Source organism: Xiphias gladius, chromosome 14 (assembly GCF_016859285.1).
Source record: "Xiphias gladius isolate SHS-SW01 ecotype Sanya breed wild chromosome 14, ASM1685928v1, whole genome shotgun sequence".
NCBI classification, from domain to species: Eukaryota; Metazoa; Chordata; class Actinopteri; order Istiophoriformes; family Xiphiidae; genus Xiphias; species Xiphias gladius.
In genome coordinates this window covers 21,429,586-21,446,467 of record NC_053413.1, presented here as the reverse complement: position 1 = coordinate 21,446,467, position 16,882 = coordinate 21,429,586, and the positions used below count along the sequence as shown (strand labels likewise).

Below are 16,882 nucleotides of genomic sequence, written 5' to 3'. Positions count from 1 at the left end.
AAGATGTGCAGCGTGTTGCCCTGCCCCTTGCCAGATATGAATCCAAATTGTGAATCTGAAAATGTTTGCTCGCACATTGCTAATAAATTTCTAAACACAGATGACATAGCCTACAGATTTTATTGCCTCCGGGATTGTCCTTTGATCCAGGCCAAAACCAATATATCTCATCTCTTACAAGTTCCCTGTGACATTCTGCTGCATAAAGGCTACGAGCTGGGGTTTTTGTTTTCCCATTTATCTCTCTGTTGACATTTACAGTACAAGTGCAAATGAGTGGCCAAACGAGGAGTACACAAGATAATTAATATCCAGCTCCATAGGGCAGCTGCTAATGATGTATTTGCTGCTTTGTCTGATTTGGAGGGGGGGCGCGCAAACAGACAAAGCAGCAAGAGGGACATAGAAAAATGGAGTTATTGCCAAAGTATCACAGGTAAAAAGGTTGGGGAATTGTTGAGAGCTTGTCCAGAAATTCACTGCCTCCTATGGCTAACAAATCACCAAGGCAACTTGTTAGCGGTATTTACCTGTATGTCAGGTAGCCAGGTTAAATGTTAAGTATGAGATATTTGAGAGATGGTAACAAGTGAGAGTGAACGGAGCCAAAAAACCAGAGACAGACAGATGTAATTCTTAGGAGTTAGCACATCAAACCAGAATCACTGACTTGAAATGAACAAGTAGACACACGGGAGTTCAGAGATCTCTGTTTAAGCTAATGCTAGATACGTAGTGAGGTAGGCAGTTGTTTCGCCAATATGTTGGCCAGAACACAAGTGACAGGCTACGAGCTAACTGCGGTGAGTTAGTTTTGGAGTATGACTACCTAATAGCGTACAGAAACTGCCTGATGTCGCTTTAACTGAATCCCCATACCTCTGTGAACCGTGAATTTTCCATTCAACTGCCGTAACAGCGGTCATAATTTACAAGCTACTCTGCATACATTAAATGGTGGTACACAAACCGCTAAGCTAAGTGTGTTGAAGTTATTCTCAGCCTGCTAGTCATAAATTTGAAAAACGCCTGAAACTATTTAACACGCAATGGGCTTTTGTCACAGTAGAAAAAGCACAGTTATAAATAATAAAATTAATGATGGTGGTCATGGCTTACTGGGACAATTTAATAGAATAGAGCCATCGTTTATGTTATTAGTCAAACCTGTGCGTTTGCTACTATTACTAGCCAAAATGTCCGCTATGGTGTTGTCGCTGCCACACTCTTATAATTTATTACATTATTATTTCAGATGGCTCTTTATCTGTTTTCTACTTCTTCATGCAGTTTCTTGTACTGTTGTAACATGAATTTCAATAAAATTGTATATTTACTTTATTAAATCAATAGAAAAAAACTGATGTAAGTTTTAAATCTCATATTGTACTTGTATTTACTTTACATGTCCTGATTATAGTATACTTCATGCAATACTACTATTTCTGTTACAAATTTGTTGTCATTTTAGGTTATTGTTATCTCGATTGTTTCATTAAACTTTAACTATTATATCTAATGATATGTCTTTGTAGTCATTTTGTGTTGCTTTGTAGTCTGTGTCTTTTAACTGAGCTCTAGAAATATTAAAACTTCCCTGCAAAGTTTTTTTTTTGGTAATTCTGGTTGTTTGGAGTGGTGAGATGTGCATTTATTGAAGTACTGTACTTAAGTACAGTTTTGAGATACTTACACAGCACTATTTGAGTAATTTCACTTGCTGCTTTATACTTCTGCTCCACTACATTTCAGACTCAAATTTTACTGCATTTTTTTTACTCCACTACATCTATTGCAGAGTTTTAGTTATTGGTTACTTTTTTATTTGTATTAATAATCTAAATCTGCAAGCAACAGATAAATTAGGATGCACTTTTAAAGATTAAGCTACCCAGCAGTATATAAAGTAGTTGGGCACACCTTTATCAGATGCAACATTATAGCGATCCTTACACCCTAGTGCATCAATAATTATAAACCAATTATATAATAAATATGATTCTGAAATGTCCTAATCTGCATAGTAAGTACATTTTTCTTTGGTACTTTGAGTGTATTTTTATGCTAATACTAATGCAGTTTTACTTAAGTAAAATTTTGAATGCATGGCTTTTATTTTGTGTATTTTTACACTGTAGTATTGCTACTTTTAGTTAAGTAATATATCTGAGTACCTTGAAGCTATTATCTTCATTTAATTCTTGATATTCAGAGCCATGAACATATGCACAATCTTTAATTGTTTACATTTGCAAATGTAAAATAAAGATTCTTACATGTATAAATGGGATAACATTAACCTCACAAAATGTTTATCTCCACATACGATAGTTTTTCCCTCCAATCTATAATGCTAAGCTCATTAGCATTTCTTTAACAGCTGTTAACTGCCACTGCATAATTGGGTGCGAGTTCATCAATTTTTTGGAGGAAGCTGAACGATGGATCCACCCACTGCATAGCAGCATAATATACAGCCTGCACAACCAGTAATGTTAACTATTGATTAAATGTGAAGCAGCAGTAACAGGTGGCCGAAAACCTATTCCCAAGACTAGCTGAGAATCTGGGGTGAGGAGATCTGAATAAGAAATCCTCTTTACTCAGCACCAACTTGCCCTTAAGCAAGGCTCTTAACGCCCAGCGGTTCAGTTGGAGCTGTTCAGGGGCCACCAGTGGGAAGCTGTGGTTGTCCTCCACCCCCCCGGAGTGACTGTGTGGAACTCTAGGCATATGAAGGGGTTGCTGAAAAGGAGCTTGTACTTCATGCTCATTCAGCTTCTCCTGCAGCGTCACAGGGGCTGGCTCTGTTCCATCAATATTTCGACTCAATAGTTCCAAGATCCTTCGCCCCGTGCCACCCACCTTCCTCTCACAGCATGGTGGAGCTCAAACAAACTCAAAGAGGTGGCTTTTATTGGTGTTTGATATTTAAATCGATGGAGGAGCGAAATGGATTCTGAGTCAGTGGGTGATGGGAGAATTTTGAACGCTGAAGCAGAAAAAAGCCATCAAAAAGAATATTCAAAAAGCAGGGCTCATTTCTTGTTTAATTTTGAGAGGTTTAATTTTTTTACATGTCAACTCTGTGTTTAATAATAAATCAGGAAAATGAGAGGGGTGAGGTCTCAATTTAAAACTTCATATCCTTCAAAGACATCATTAACAGATCCTTTCTATTAATGGTTCTCTTGTTGCTGAGTTGACTTGAATAAAATACAAGACATTAAGAAAAAACACCAGTTTAAGTACATTTTCAGATGAAAGCAGTAAGCAGTTAGACAAAAAATACATTATACATATAACATAAATAACAAATATGTTGTTTGCCTACAGTTTGATGCACTCCTTCAAAGCAAGGACCAAGACTGCAGTCTGACTTTTTAGCGGTATGTAATGCCAGAAGTCCATACAATGACAATTAAAGGACTTTACTTTTAGCAAAGTAATAACAAATCCAATACTAAATAAGACTGTATAGTGATACCAAACCGTATTACATTGTGCCGTCTCTTGGTAACTATGTTTTCTATGGATCTGATGTAGGAAAACAGTAGGTGGGACAAACCCATACGTCTTTTTCATTGACGGTACTGAAGTACCATCCACTTTCATTGCTTTAGTTGAACTATTCTGACCGTTACGACAGGGTAACAGGGTGTGAACAAGCAATAAATCGATTTGCATTGCTTTGATTGTCACACAAGGATATTTGCATCAGACTTCAGTATTGGAAAATTCTCCAATAATGCGGGCGACCTGTTATTGATCTGCTATGTTCTGTCCTGAGGTAAACATTCAAGCATCTCGTTTTAGAGAAATTACATGGCATCATAAGCTTTCTCAAATGTGTTACTTCAGCGTCGTGCGTGCGTGCCATAAAACAAAACCAAAATGTATCACCGATCGCATGTTGCATGTCATCAATACAAACGGCTGCTTCTGAATCAAGAGGCTGTAGACGTGCATGCAGATGAACGCATCAATCAATAGCATCATAACAGTCCTCCTCTCTGTAGGAGGTTTATATCACTGCCAGTGTGTGGCACAACCCCCATATAATCAGCTCCGACAGCTGCTGAAATAGATACCCCAACGAGAGGCTGCCAACACTCTGAAGGAGATTTAACTTTCAATAAAAGCTTCTATGAGGTGTGGGTAGTCTGGGAGTACAGATGCATGTGCTCCACCCTGTCAACATTCCCCTTTCAAGAGAAGCAGTCAGCTTGAAGCTGAAAAGGTGGCCCCAGATATGTCATGAAACAATTTATTCCTGAGTGAGAACACACAATAGTCTTTATATTCTCACGCAGAGTGCATTTCAAAGAAATCTATCCATCCTTTCCTGGACTGAGCCAGAGGCCAGAATCAATACCTCAGCCCCTCAATGCTGGAGCCAATTTCTCCTAAAGATTTTCGAGTCAGACTTAAAAGGCCTTTTGTTATTGCACCTGTAACGAGAGTAAACTTTAGGCATTAGTAGTTGTGTGTTTGGAAGTTTGGTACTGTAATAGAGTTCTATGCACATAGTGCTCTCTCTGAATACCAGCGAGTGAGTGTGGGAGGCATTGTGAGGGTGGAATTTGAATACTGTAAAGGTGGATATGCACAATATGACATTATATGATACTGGTATTTTGAACATTTTCATAAACACCTATTTGGTGAGGTTGTGGATGAAATTGCTTTCTGTCCTTTTGCAGCATTTTTGCTTGTTTCCTAATTTTGCTGCTTTTATTACACAGGTTTTAAAGAAAATACGGTTGTTAAACACCTACTTCAGGAATGCTGACCTGATACCAACAGTTGTTTCAGGTCCTTGACTTTGTGAATAATTTTTTTTAAGTGAATAGTTCAAGATATTAGGAAATACACTCGTGTTCTTGCAGAGAGTTAGATGAGAAAACCCACTCTCAGATGCCACTCTCACATCTGTCTGTTCAATATGAAGCTCGAGCCAGCAGCTTAGCTTATCATGAAGACTGGAAACAGGGACAAACAGCCAGCCTGGCTCATTTTCAAGGTAACAGATCCACCTACCAGCACCTTTAACACTCACTAATTAACACATTATATCTTGTTTGTGTGTCACTCATCTATCTCCTGGCAAGAAATTGGATTTCACAAAATGTTGAAATAGTCAGTCAAGCTTTTTGTTGTTGTTTTTTTTGTCCACTTTACTCTTGTTTTACATGAAAAAAAGTTTCTAGGCAGACCATGAACTCAGGACTGTGGAAGTACAGAGCATGGTTGGTACCTACCCCACAAGAGTACCTGTACAATGATTACAAGGTACTACATAATTATTGGTCATGTTCTACCCAGTAATTGTAGGAGAGTTACATATGCCGTGTTACAAAGCAAGCAAATGAACAAAAGTACCATTAGTGTGGTGTGTACTGTAGCTTCTATGGCATCAGATAGAATATCCTCCCAGGGATGAAACTGAGCCTTTTTCCAGCATCACCACTGCTTCAGTCCCAGTGGCAGATATCATTGCTGCAAGACCTCCTTAGCCCCTCTGCCAACGCTGCAATTACCAGCCCTCCAACCTGTTCTGTCTGGCTAGGAAATCGCAGGTCTGCTCTTCGCCCCAATCTGTCTCCATGTCCACACTTGTTAGAACAAACATCTTGTCCGTCGGTGTCCCCGCAGACTGAAACCACAAGGCAATCTTGGGTAATTTAAAACCAATGTCGACTATCTCCCTCCACCACGGCCAGTTTAGAGCTTCAGAATCCTGCAGCTAAGCCCCTTAGGGACTGATAGGCCTTTTCACTCTGGCCCTATTTCACTTATCTATTGGCAGGTCCTGCCAAGTCCCATCTCTGTACCGAATTGCATGTATATACAGTATACTATCCATTTGGGGACTTTGAACTGTGGGAAGGGATTTAGACAATCAATCTCAATATCATTATCAATCACGTCTTGCTGTTCACCACATTGATTCCAGGCGAAATAAAGAAGTTGGAGAGGAGATTTCCACCGATAATCTCCTTGGCTGAGCCGTGCACTTATCAGCAACATTTTGCAAAACAAAACCGACAAACCACATCTAGCATGACGGAACAAAATCAGGGCAAAAAAAGAAAATCACATTTTTAAGTTAAGATGGTGGAATATGCCTGATGATGTATGAAGCTATGCGTATTTTGTAAATATCACTTGGGCACTATGTTTAGCTCAAAAGCCTCTCATTATAAAAACCTCTCTGCCTTTCCATTTTTTTGTCTTGTCAACCAAATACTAACTTGATGAATGTGCTTTACATCAGGAGTACAACATAGTTCCTGATCAAATCCACCCTTGTGCATGGTTAGACATACATCGCAGATGACAGGCAGCCTTCTCCTTAGATATGCTAAATTTTGACAGATAATTTTCAAGCTCTGTATGCCAGCACGGGGCTTGATGTTCTCTTCCACCGTGCCTGTCAAGAACTTCCAGTAAACGACTTCAAATCCATCTCCGATTCTGTATAACCTGCCAGGCACCAATTAAGATGAATGTGGAATCTAACTCTGAGACGTGGAAGATACTTATTTTCATTTTTCTCTAAGTAATAAAAATGAGAACTACAGCTCTGTCTGCATAGAAGTATCCTATGGTGATAACACCAAACATTATTTAAATTTTCCTCTTAGTGGAGGTCCATTTTGAATCATTTGCCAAAATCTTTCAGTGAGCTCAAGGTCAAATTGTATAGTTAAAAGGCTAATTACACTAACGAAAAAAAAAAAAAAAAACAACAACTGGAGCTCCCAAATGTTGAAGATCAGATTTAATCAATTTTGGTAGACTGAGGACGACCACCTGCTGTGCTCTGTGTTTAGTTTGCAGAGAGGTGGCTTAGGTGCGTCCTGACTCCGACTTGACAGCAACAAGACTGGTTAACAATGGCTTTTCCTCCAAATGTTCCCAGCATCTTCATTCTCGTCTCTATCCACAGAGAGAGCTACCGTCTGTCTCTCAGTGTCTTTCAGAGAGAGAGAGAGAGAGAGAAAATAAGGTTGTTTCCTATTCGGCTTAGTGACTGTTGATACATTGAATAGCAGAGCGAAATAGGCTTGTTTGGCTTCCCATTTTCCTGTGTTCAATGTGCTCCCAGAAATGATATGGTGACTGAGCATAAAAGGCGCTCCATTAAAATCGCTGTTTATTTGTTGCACAACTTAAAACTGCACCGAGGGGGAGATGCTTTTTGATCAGTGAGGTGAGGAAAAGCTGTGAAAAACGCTGAGACTTTACTTGTCAAATATGTTGAATGAAAAACAAAGAAGTGTCCCGCTGTGTCTGAATGCCCTGCCCTGCGTTGTTGATGTGTATCATGTACAGCAGAATCAACTCATGAAGCTTGTTTAAAGGGGAATTAACCCTCTGCATTGGTTCACAACATGGTTTTAGCTCAATACTGTTAGGCTGGAAATTAAAACTTCCTCCATCGTGGTTTTACATTTGATCCAGGTGCGATGGGCCACTGGCCTAAGTTTCAATCAATGAAAGACAGTAATAGATAAGAGACAACCCCCTGGTTTCCAGTCGGAAATGGATCCACACATGGACTGGGAGGCCTCTGGCAGAGAAAAAGGTATAAAGGGCCCAGCCCGGTGCTAAATCCCCACTGGCTCACTCCAACAGAAAACAACATCCCTATCCCACAGTGGATGACCCTTCAAACTGAACCCCTTCAATCCTCTCAAAATCTGCTAAGTCAACAAACCTTTGAATTCCGCCTGAAGAGTGTAACAAAGAAGGGATGACATGATAATGTCAGTACCAGTAGCCCCCCCCCCCCACCACACACACACACACACACACACACACACACACACATACACAAACACCCCCCAACATTCCCCTCTCCACCCCACCCCCCACCATGTTCATTCTGAGTTTCCCAGAGTCTAATTTGTCAAACATGCGAGTAACAATCCCAGAAATTAGCCCAAAGGGAGATTTCCTCCAGAGGAGAAAATGATTATGTTTGATCAGAGAATAAACACGAACATTAACATGCTTTGTTGGTTTTCCAGAACTGGAACAAATGCTTGTTTTTATGTGTGGAGGAGGGAATATTTCAAGGTTGAATGTCAAAGAATTAGTGAATCACTAAAGTTAATTAGAAAATGTTGAAGAATAGAAGAAAGTTTGAATCAATCCCTCTTGAGAAGGACAGAAAATCTAGGCCACAAGGCAAAGCTTGCGCATTCAGGCAGAATTATCAGCTTGATGAAATATCATTACTTTGCTTTTGTGTCGTGACATATCGTCAATCACATATGCAGTGTGTTTAATCCCTCGCCACACACGGCCGTGTCGATCTCGGCAAGTATGACCAACACCTGGTCAGACAGAGCACAGGCGGAGGGTGAATCCCAGCCCAGGTGAAAGGTCACCGTGTGGATCTGAGCGTTGCCTTGACAGGTGTGGCTGAGGAGGTTTCAGTCCCAGCAGGAGCTTTTTCAAAGTGCCGTCTTAGGGTCCTCACCTGCACACTTCAAACACATTCAGAGCCTTTGTTTCTCTGCTGAAGCCACATAAATCAGAACCTGAAAGAAAAATCCCGTGGCCAGGCTAAATCCTTCTGGGTCAGAGGGAGCCGGTGTGGAAGGCTTGAGGCATATGAGACCTGTTTTCAAATCTACTGCGTGTGCTCTTGTTGTGCTTGGCAACAGGAGCGTCTGCCGACTGGTCAGTGTGAATCTCAAAATAAATGGGAGGGATCCTTTCTTACTGTGTTTAACTACAGCTTCAGTTCTTAAAGCCATGACATTTCAGGACAATGCAGATAATTATACCAATAAAGATCACCAGCAGCATTTACCATGACATTTCTCTCCTACATAAAGCAGCTAACAATATCGTCCACATGATTTTGTCCCTGTAGCCTGGAGTCATTTCTCTAACTGACATTACAGTCCATTTCCACTGTGTCAAAATGCTGCCCAGTATATCAGCACTTTGGCTGTTGGGCAGTGAACTATCTGCTGGTTCTAGCTCTAGTTCTTCTCTATTTACTGTACAGACACGAGAGTGGTATGGATCTTGTCATCCAACTCTCACCCACAACTTCATCTGAATTTTTTAAAATAGAATACAGTCTGGAGATAGTAGTTGCTTTTTACTGCTAGTTAACATTGATTTTCCAGTCTATTACTGTCTATTTAAAATATATATATATATAAAAAAAATTGAGAATAATATTACCCGGGTATCTGCATTTCTTGAAAAGTCTTAAAAAACATCCATCCTGCTACTTATCCAGGTCCAAGTTGCTTTCATTTAATTTATTTCATCTTTAGGAATCATTGTTCTGCTGGGAAGCACTGAAAATGTGATAATTGTAGTCCATAATGTCCCTTTCTTTCATACTTTGCTCGGGGTTTTGGTGAAAACAGGTATTAAATTGCATTCTATGTCGTAAAAAAAATGGTCTTAAGAAGTCTTAAATTTAACTCAGTGAACTCTGCAGAAACCCCCATTACTCATATTGAATAATAGTAATAATTACATTACTCACAATAGTACTAAAGAAGAAAACATCAATTAGCTTAAATGAGACAAATAAATGAAAACATCTACACTGTATCAGTCTTTGCAGCTAACCCACTTTTAATATTATAATATTGCGTGTACACGTCACCTTTAAGCAGTGAGTGACAGAATACCATAAGACAAATGAGACTTTTCAGCTGGTTTGTTATCAGTTCAGACAGTAAAGTGGTATGAATAAGTCAAGGAAACAAAGGAATTCCCTGAGTCTCATTAATATTATTAATTTTTAAATCCAATTATTGTGCGACAGCTTCTGACCTATTTTCTGATTTAAGTGTCCTATCAAAACCTTACACATCACAGAGTGGAGAGGAACCTTTACGGTTTTAGATGGTTCTCAAGCTCCTGCAGGGTGCGCTCCTTTGGGAGACTGTGTGTTTCCAATCTCAGCCGCCTTTTGTCGTGTCCCCTGCAGGAGAATATCACAATCCCGCTTCTCTAAAATCCAGATGAATTATCGCAGGTATTAGTGCGAGGCAGACAAACTTCCAAGGCACAGCACCTCTCTGATCTCTCATTACACTGCAGGTTTTTTCATTAACCGTGTGACAAACGTCCGTATAAAGTCATAGTGCAAGCACATTCTAGCCAGACAGAAGAAGGAATTTACTCTGGAGGATGACCAGTTTGAATAGAAGTCAGGCCACTGAAAAGAGTGAATGTGCAGATTGAAGCAAAAATAGTCTGATAGGTTCAGTGTAATAATAAAGAATCTGTTTTCAGAGTGTCAGATATGAATAGCAGAGAAGGAGCTCTACTCTCAATGTAAATGAAAAAAAGGGCAATGATTTGTTTGGCTCATTCTTGACGACGGCATTTATGGTCTTGTTGGCTTCGTATCCTAGACAGCTACAAACTTTATGGCTAATATAAAATCACCTTGGATGACTGTACTGTATACTGAGTATGATTAGTTACAAATGTAATAAAACTTGTTTAAACGCATCTTTCATTTATTTTTTCGGCAGAGTGTCCATCACATAGCAATGTTTAAAAAGAACAACGGTAGTATAATACACACGATATTACACAAACTTTTATCGTATGAGAGTTTGAAAACAGTGGTATTTAAATAAATTAATCAGAAATATGGCAATATTTTATAATACATATATCATCAGCAACATTTTTTTGTCCTCTCCACTTTAGAGCTTCATGAATGTTAGGATTTCCCACTTATCTCTCATTTAAATTGTATACTCTCGTTTTTGTCCAATTTATTGAAAGTCTTTATATCCACATCTGTTGGCTGGACAAAACAAGACACTGAAGACATTGCTCTGGAAAGTAGTGATAGACATTTTTAACTCTTTTCTGATGTTGTACAGACAAAATGCTTGACTTATTAATCGGAAAAAATAATTAACATTAATTAATGGCGAAAGTAATTGCTGGCTGCGGCAATTATTTTAAAATGTGTTCTGTGTCCACTCAAAGACACTAACCTTTATCATCAACTTAGAACACAGGAATAAACATGTATTCCCTCAAAAGGTCATGCATACATGCAACAACATATCTCTAAATATGTGCCCACACAACCATGTCAGTCAGTAACCATAAAAGACTTTGTTGAAAAGGTCAAATCAGTCGGATTCACTACAGGAACACTGAACTAAAAATGGATGTGGTAATATTTCATTTTAAAGTGTCAAGTGCATATAAAAGGTGATGCCTTGAGTACTGTAATCACAAAAACTGCTTCCCTTCAAGTCTTAGTCGTGGCCAATGGAAATACTTAACAGGCAAGCGCTGAAGAATGGAAAAGTCTAAAAGGAACATAATTTACATTCCTTAAAATAGTCTAATGACATGTATTCAAGTGCTAATTCATGGTGCAACTGGGTAAACCAATAAATGAAGCTTAAACTCTAAAACTAACAGTCAAGCAAATAAGAGACTTAAAAACAGATGCAATGTGCGCTTTCTTCCTCTGGGTCTGGTCAGCGCATGTGCTACTGCATTTTGAATGATCTGTCATTTATCTAAAGCTTTCTCAGCTCAGCAAAACTTGGTCGGTAAGTGATACAGCCAGTATCTGTTTTGTAATTATAAGTCAATAGACATATTTCTGTGACATTAACATTCCCTCAGTTTAATGTGGCAAGGTGAGCAGAGTTTCTAGTCAACGCAACATGAGTACTGACTGGCTCTGTGAATAAATACACTGTGGGACTCAGTATCCATATTTACATACTATATTTACTATATATGCTGCACATAGGTGAGTAGCTGTGAATTTAAAAAGTTGCAGAATAAAAGATGTGTTAGTCATCAGTCACTTTATATTCTCTAAGCGTGAAATGTCACTTGTGTAATTTAGTGAATGCACTGTCATTTTCCAAAACAGTACGTGAATCTCTCACCAAACCTAGGCATTGTGAAATATACTACAATAGTTTCAATAAAAAGTTGTTGTGGCCAACTTTTATTTGCAGTATCTGGAGGCCAATCACTCATAAAATCAGTGACATCTGTCAATTTGTCTATCTGATCCCACCGGTCTTTCTTAAAAGTGTCATCATCTGAATGACCGCAAAGATCATGACACTCATAATACTCTTACATTTGAGGAAAATGTCCGATGCAGTCAAACATCACTTTGAGATGTCTGCTCTGCTTGACCATCCCACAGGCCTTTTGGCCTATATTGGTTTGGCCAGAAGACCTAAATCAATCATGAAACAAGGAGAGCTGCCAAAGCGTTCTTTCACACCCCAACAATGCAGCACTCACTGCCATGTTCAGGCTGTTTTGACATGGTCTCAGAAATGTCACAGGCATCAACGGGGACAGCATGCAAATGCTGTGGGGCGAGTGGCTGTCATGAATTTGAGCTTGAGAAGATCAAAAAAGGATGAGACAGAGGAGGGTAAAGATAAGAGATGATAAAATACTTAATGACAATTGGAACAAAGAAACTATTACATTGTCTTAATAACTCGTTTCTGGCAAAAGCAATAAAAACCAGAAAAGTTTCATTTTATATGAAATCAGCTACATATTCTTCTTTCTCTGTAGAGTTCCAACACCAGGTTCAGTCAAGTTTACATCAAATGCTGCTAATAGTGAAAGAAATTATCCCTTTGATGGAATTTCACTGTAGCACAGATCAATAAATTGAACTAAACCACAAAACACACAAAAGTACCTCCAGGCAATGTGAGATTAGTGAGGGAGTGGGAGAGAGAGAGAGGGAGAGGGGGATAGATGGGGGATAAAGATGGGGAAAGGGGTGGGGGGCGGGAGGGTCGCTCAATCTCACCAAAAGCTGCCAGCTTCAGGACTACTGAATAATCGACCACAACCACAGGGCATCATCTTCAATGCCGATACCAAGAAGCACAAAATGGGCCCTAACAAAAGCACCAAATTTTCCTCATATATGCATGAATGTGAATATACTAGTAGGATACTAGACAGACAGCCAGACAGACAGAAAGATACAGGGGATATACAGATTGCTCCATAACTTAACTTGAACAGTGACACAATTTTCATAATTTTGCCTCTGTACACAACCTCAATCAATCTGAAACGAAGCCATCAAGATGTGATTGAAGTGTAGACTTTCAGCTTTAATTCAAGGGGTTTAACAAAAATATCACATTAACCATTTAGGAATTGCAACCATTTTTATACAGTCCCTCGTTTTCAGAGGGCTCAAGAGTAATTGGACAAACCAACATAATTATAAATGTAAGGATTATTTCAAATACTTGGAAAAAACTTCTTTGCAGTCAAAGACTGACTGAAGTCTAGAACCCATGGAAATCACCAAATGCTGAGTTTCCTCCCTTGAGATGCTTTGCCAGACCTTTACTTCGGCCACGTTCAGTTGCTGCTTGATTATGGGTCTCTCTGCCCTCAGTTTTGTCTTCAGGAAGTGAAAAGCATACTCAGTTTGGTTGAGGTCAGTGCACTGACTTGGCCATTGAAGTATATTCCATTTCTTTGCGTTGAGAAGCTCTTGGGTTGCTTTCATAGTATGTTTCGGGTCATTATCCATCTGTACTGTGAAGCACCAGCCTATCGGTTTTGCAGCATTTGGCTGAATCTGAGCAGATAATACAATTCAGAAATGATCCTGCTGCTTCTATTAGCAGTCACATCATCAATAAACACAAGTGACCCAGTTCCATTGGCAGTCATACATGCCCATGCCATAACACTGCCTCCACCATGTTTGACAGGTAATGTGGTATGTTTTGGCTCATGAGCCGTTCCTTTCCCTCCCCATACTCTTCTATTCCCATCATTCTGGTGGAAGTTGATCTTGCTTTCATCTGTCCAAAGAATCTTGTTCCAGAACAGGACAGGCTTTTTGAGATGTTTTCTGACAAAGTCTAATCTGGCCTTTCTGTTCTTGAGTAGTACCAATGGTTTGCACCTTGCTGTAAACCCTCTGTATTTACATTCATAAAGGTGTCTCTTGTTTGTAGACTTTGACAATGTTACGCCTACCTCCTCAAGAGTGTTCTTGACATTGCTAGATGTTGTGAAGGGTTTTTTCTTCACCAAAGGAAGAATTATGTGATCATCCACTTTAGCTGTCTTCCGGGCCTTTTGGTGTTGCTGAGTTTGCCAGTGCATTACTTCTTTTTAAGAACATACCAAATTATTGATTTGACAACTCCTAAAGATTCAGCCATTTGTCTGATAATGTTGCCTAATGGGAGTCTCCTTCGTTTGCTTCTGAAAATGAGGGACTATGTATGAAAATGGCTGTAATTCCTAAACAGTTAATTCAAAATTTTTATGAAACCCCTTGAATCAAAGCTGAAAGTCTACACTTCGATCACATGTTGATGGATTTGTTACAGATTTACTGGTGTATAGGTTAAAAAATTACGAAAATTGTGTCACTGTCAAAATACTTATGGAGGTAACTGTATAGACAGAGAGATAGAAGCAGGTGACAAATTAAAAGAAAAAAGACTGAATAAATGAGTGGAAAAAAACAATATGAATGAAAAATGCTTCCATACGATGCATGAGGGGTCAGTGAATGGTTTGATGGGTTTAAAAACAAAGTCAATCATACGCTGTGGCATTCACAGTCGCCAGACCTTGACCCAGCTAACCACCTATGGGAGATTTTGGACCAAGACAGCACTCTCTACCACCATATATTTTCTTGTGTTATTCATTCCTTCAGTAGAGTTCAAGAGTTTTATGCGAAGGAGCACTGAAGGTGTGCTTGGAGGCTCATGGTAGCCTGACACCAGTCCCTGTTTGTGTCTCTCATGTACAGTATTACTATTACAATCAAGTGTCACAGAGCCAAGGATCAGATTGTCCAAAAAAAATAAAATAATGTTAATTACCTGGTAATCTTTAAAAATCCTGGAAAATCAGATTCTTATTTCTGTGACTAGAGAGTAAAAATAAAACATGAGAGGCACAAACTGGGGCTAGGCCAAACACCTTACTAAAAACCGTCATGCTGGTTTTTCCTTCAATTTGCCACCCATCTGTAGATCAGCACTCATCATCTGTCCCTTGCTTTTATTCGATTTCATGTAATTTGGAAGTTGTCCACTTCAATTTGTCTTTCTCATAGGCTGGTACAGCAAGTCACACACACAGGAAAAACAAAATAGTGTACAGCATTAGAAGGTACAGATGGTACTTCTGTACCTGTATGTTTTATAGGTAGGTAGCAGTGATGGTAATCATCAGATAGCCTGAGTAAAGAGAGAGATATAAAAAAAAGGCTGTATATTTCTGTATACAGCTGTGAGGAAATGTTATTTTAACAATGAGCTTGGTCTCTTCAGACGGAGATACGAAGAAAACCAGAAGTTATTTCCTACTCATGACTACTGAGAGTAAATAGGAAGCTTTTTGGTTTAACCTTGTTGTAGCCCACATCCATATGGCAAAACAAATCTGACAGAGTACATGGTGTGATTACACAAAATATGGTCAGCTAGTTGATGTAAGTCCAACAGTTGATGTTTGGGGAGGGGGGCATCTGAATCTGCATTTCCAGCAATTAAAACTGCGCTTATTCCAAATATAAACATGGATTCTATGAAGCACAAACTTCGGAAACTTTTAACTAAGACTCAGGCACTTGGGATAAACCATATGCATACACAAACAAACAATGCACAAAACACAAACTCATCCAACAGATTGAGCGTTGGCAAACTTCCCACAGCTTCTACATGACAAATCTGAATAAGATGATAACTGGCGCCTGAAAGTTCAGCTGTATTTTCAAAAAGATTTGTGCATAAATGCATTATCCATCCTGAGTATAAAATTAACGAGCTGTGCCTCATTTTGACATTCACAAGCTTTCATTTTCTAATGATTAAGGTGCAAAGTTGCAAAGTAAGTGTTAAATTTAGCACTTTATCCTTTTTGTGGATTGTGCCTCCAGCTTCGGCTCTTAAGAAATTAAATGTGTGAAACTTTTCAAGGGGCATCTTCCATTTCACACACACATTTCATTAACCTGTAGTTCATTCATTATTGCTATGGGTGTGGAGGAAAGTAGCAGCCCCAGATATAATTGCGTTATTGGGGGTTGTAGGGCTGTGGCTAATTACTGGGTGAGAACACAACATAGGCACTTAGACACCAGTCTGATGGAACAAACCACAATGGTTTGTGACAAGAGCTGTCCTCCCTGGATTTTCAGGAGAAGAGATGATAGCACAGTAATTCATGACTCATTACAGAATCACATCATCTCCGTAGCATGGAAGATGACACAGGGACACTGAAATAAGTTGACAAGTTTACTACAACTCAACTGGAAGACCAGATCTGACAGCAAACAACTAAAACAGGAGGATCATTTTACAGGAAGTCAAAATTTAGAACCATTTTATTTACCAGGTACAAGAAACGTAACGTTACGTTATGCTATGAGGGGAGTAAACTGGCTGTGAGCCATAGAGCCACTAAGATCTTGTTTTAGTTAATCCGTTTACAGGAGCCTTTGATGCCCTGAAACTGGGTCTCGTGATTGCCAGAATAACCCAGTAAACCCGTAGCCTCCTGTCCACAGGTAGAACAGTTTACCAGCAACACAACTATAGTCAAGTCAAGTCACTTTTAATTTTCTAACCTAAAATCACAAGTTGGTCTCAAATGCTTTACAATCAGTGCAGCATACAACAGCCTTTTCCCTTACACCTACAATTCAGTTAAGGAAAAAAACCAAAACATGAGAGACAGATGTAGAATATTATGGAATAAAGGAATTAAGATGCTACATAAATAAAAAGTAAAGCATGATATACACAGCAGGTAGGATTTAGTATATTTGGTAGTATAATTAAGACAGAATCTATGGCCATGCTAGCAG

The 16,882-nt window shown here is 39.1% G+C and overlaps 1 protein-coding gene across 3 annotated transcripts in view; it reads right to left on the bottom strand.

Moving 5' to 3' along the window:
* The window catches only part of LOC120798810 (receptor-type tyrosine-protein phosphatase mu-like), a 167,763-nt gene that overhangs the window by 114,421 nt on the left and 36,460 nt on the right, over positions 1-16,882 (bottom strand). The gene's annotated exons all lie outside the window — the stretch shown is intronic.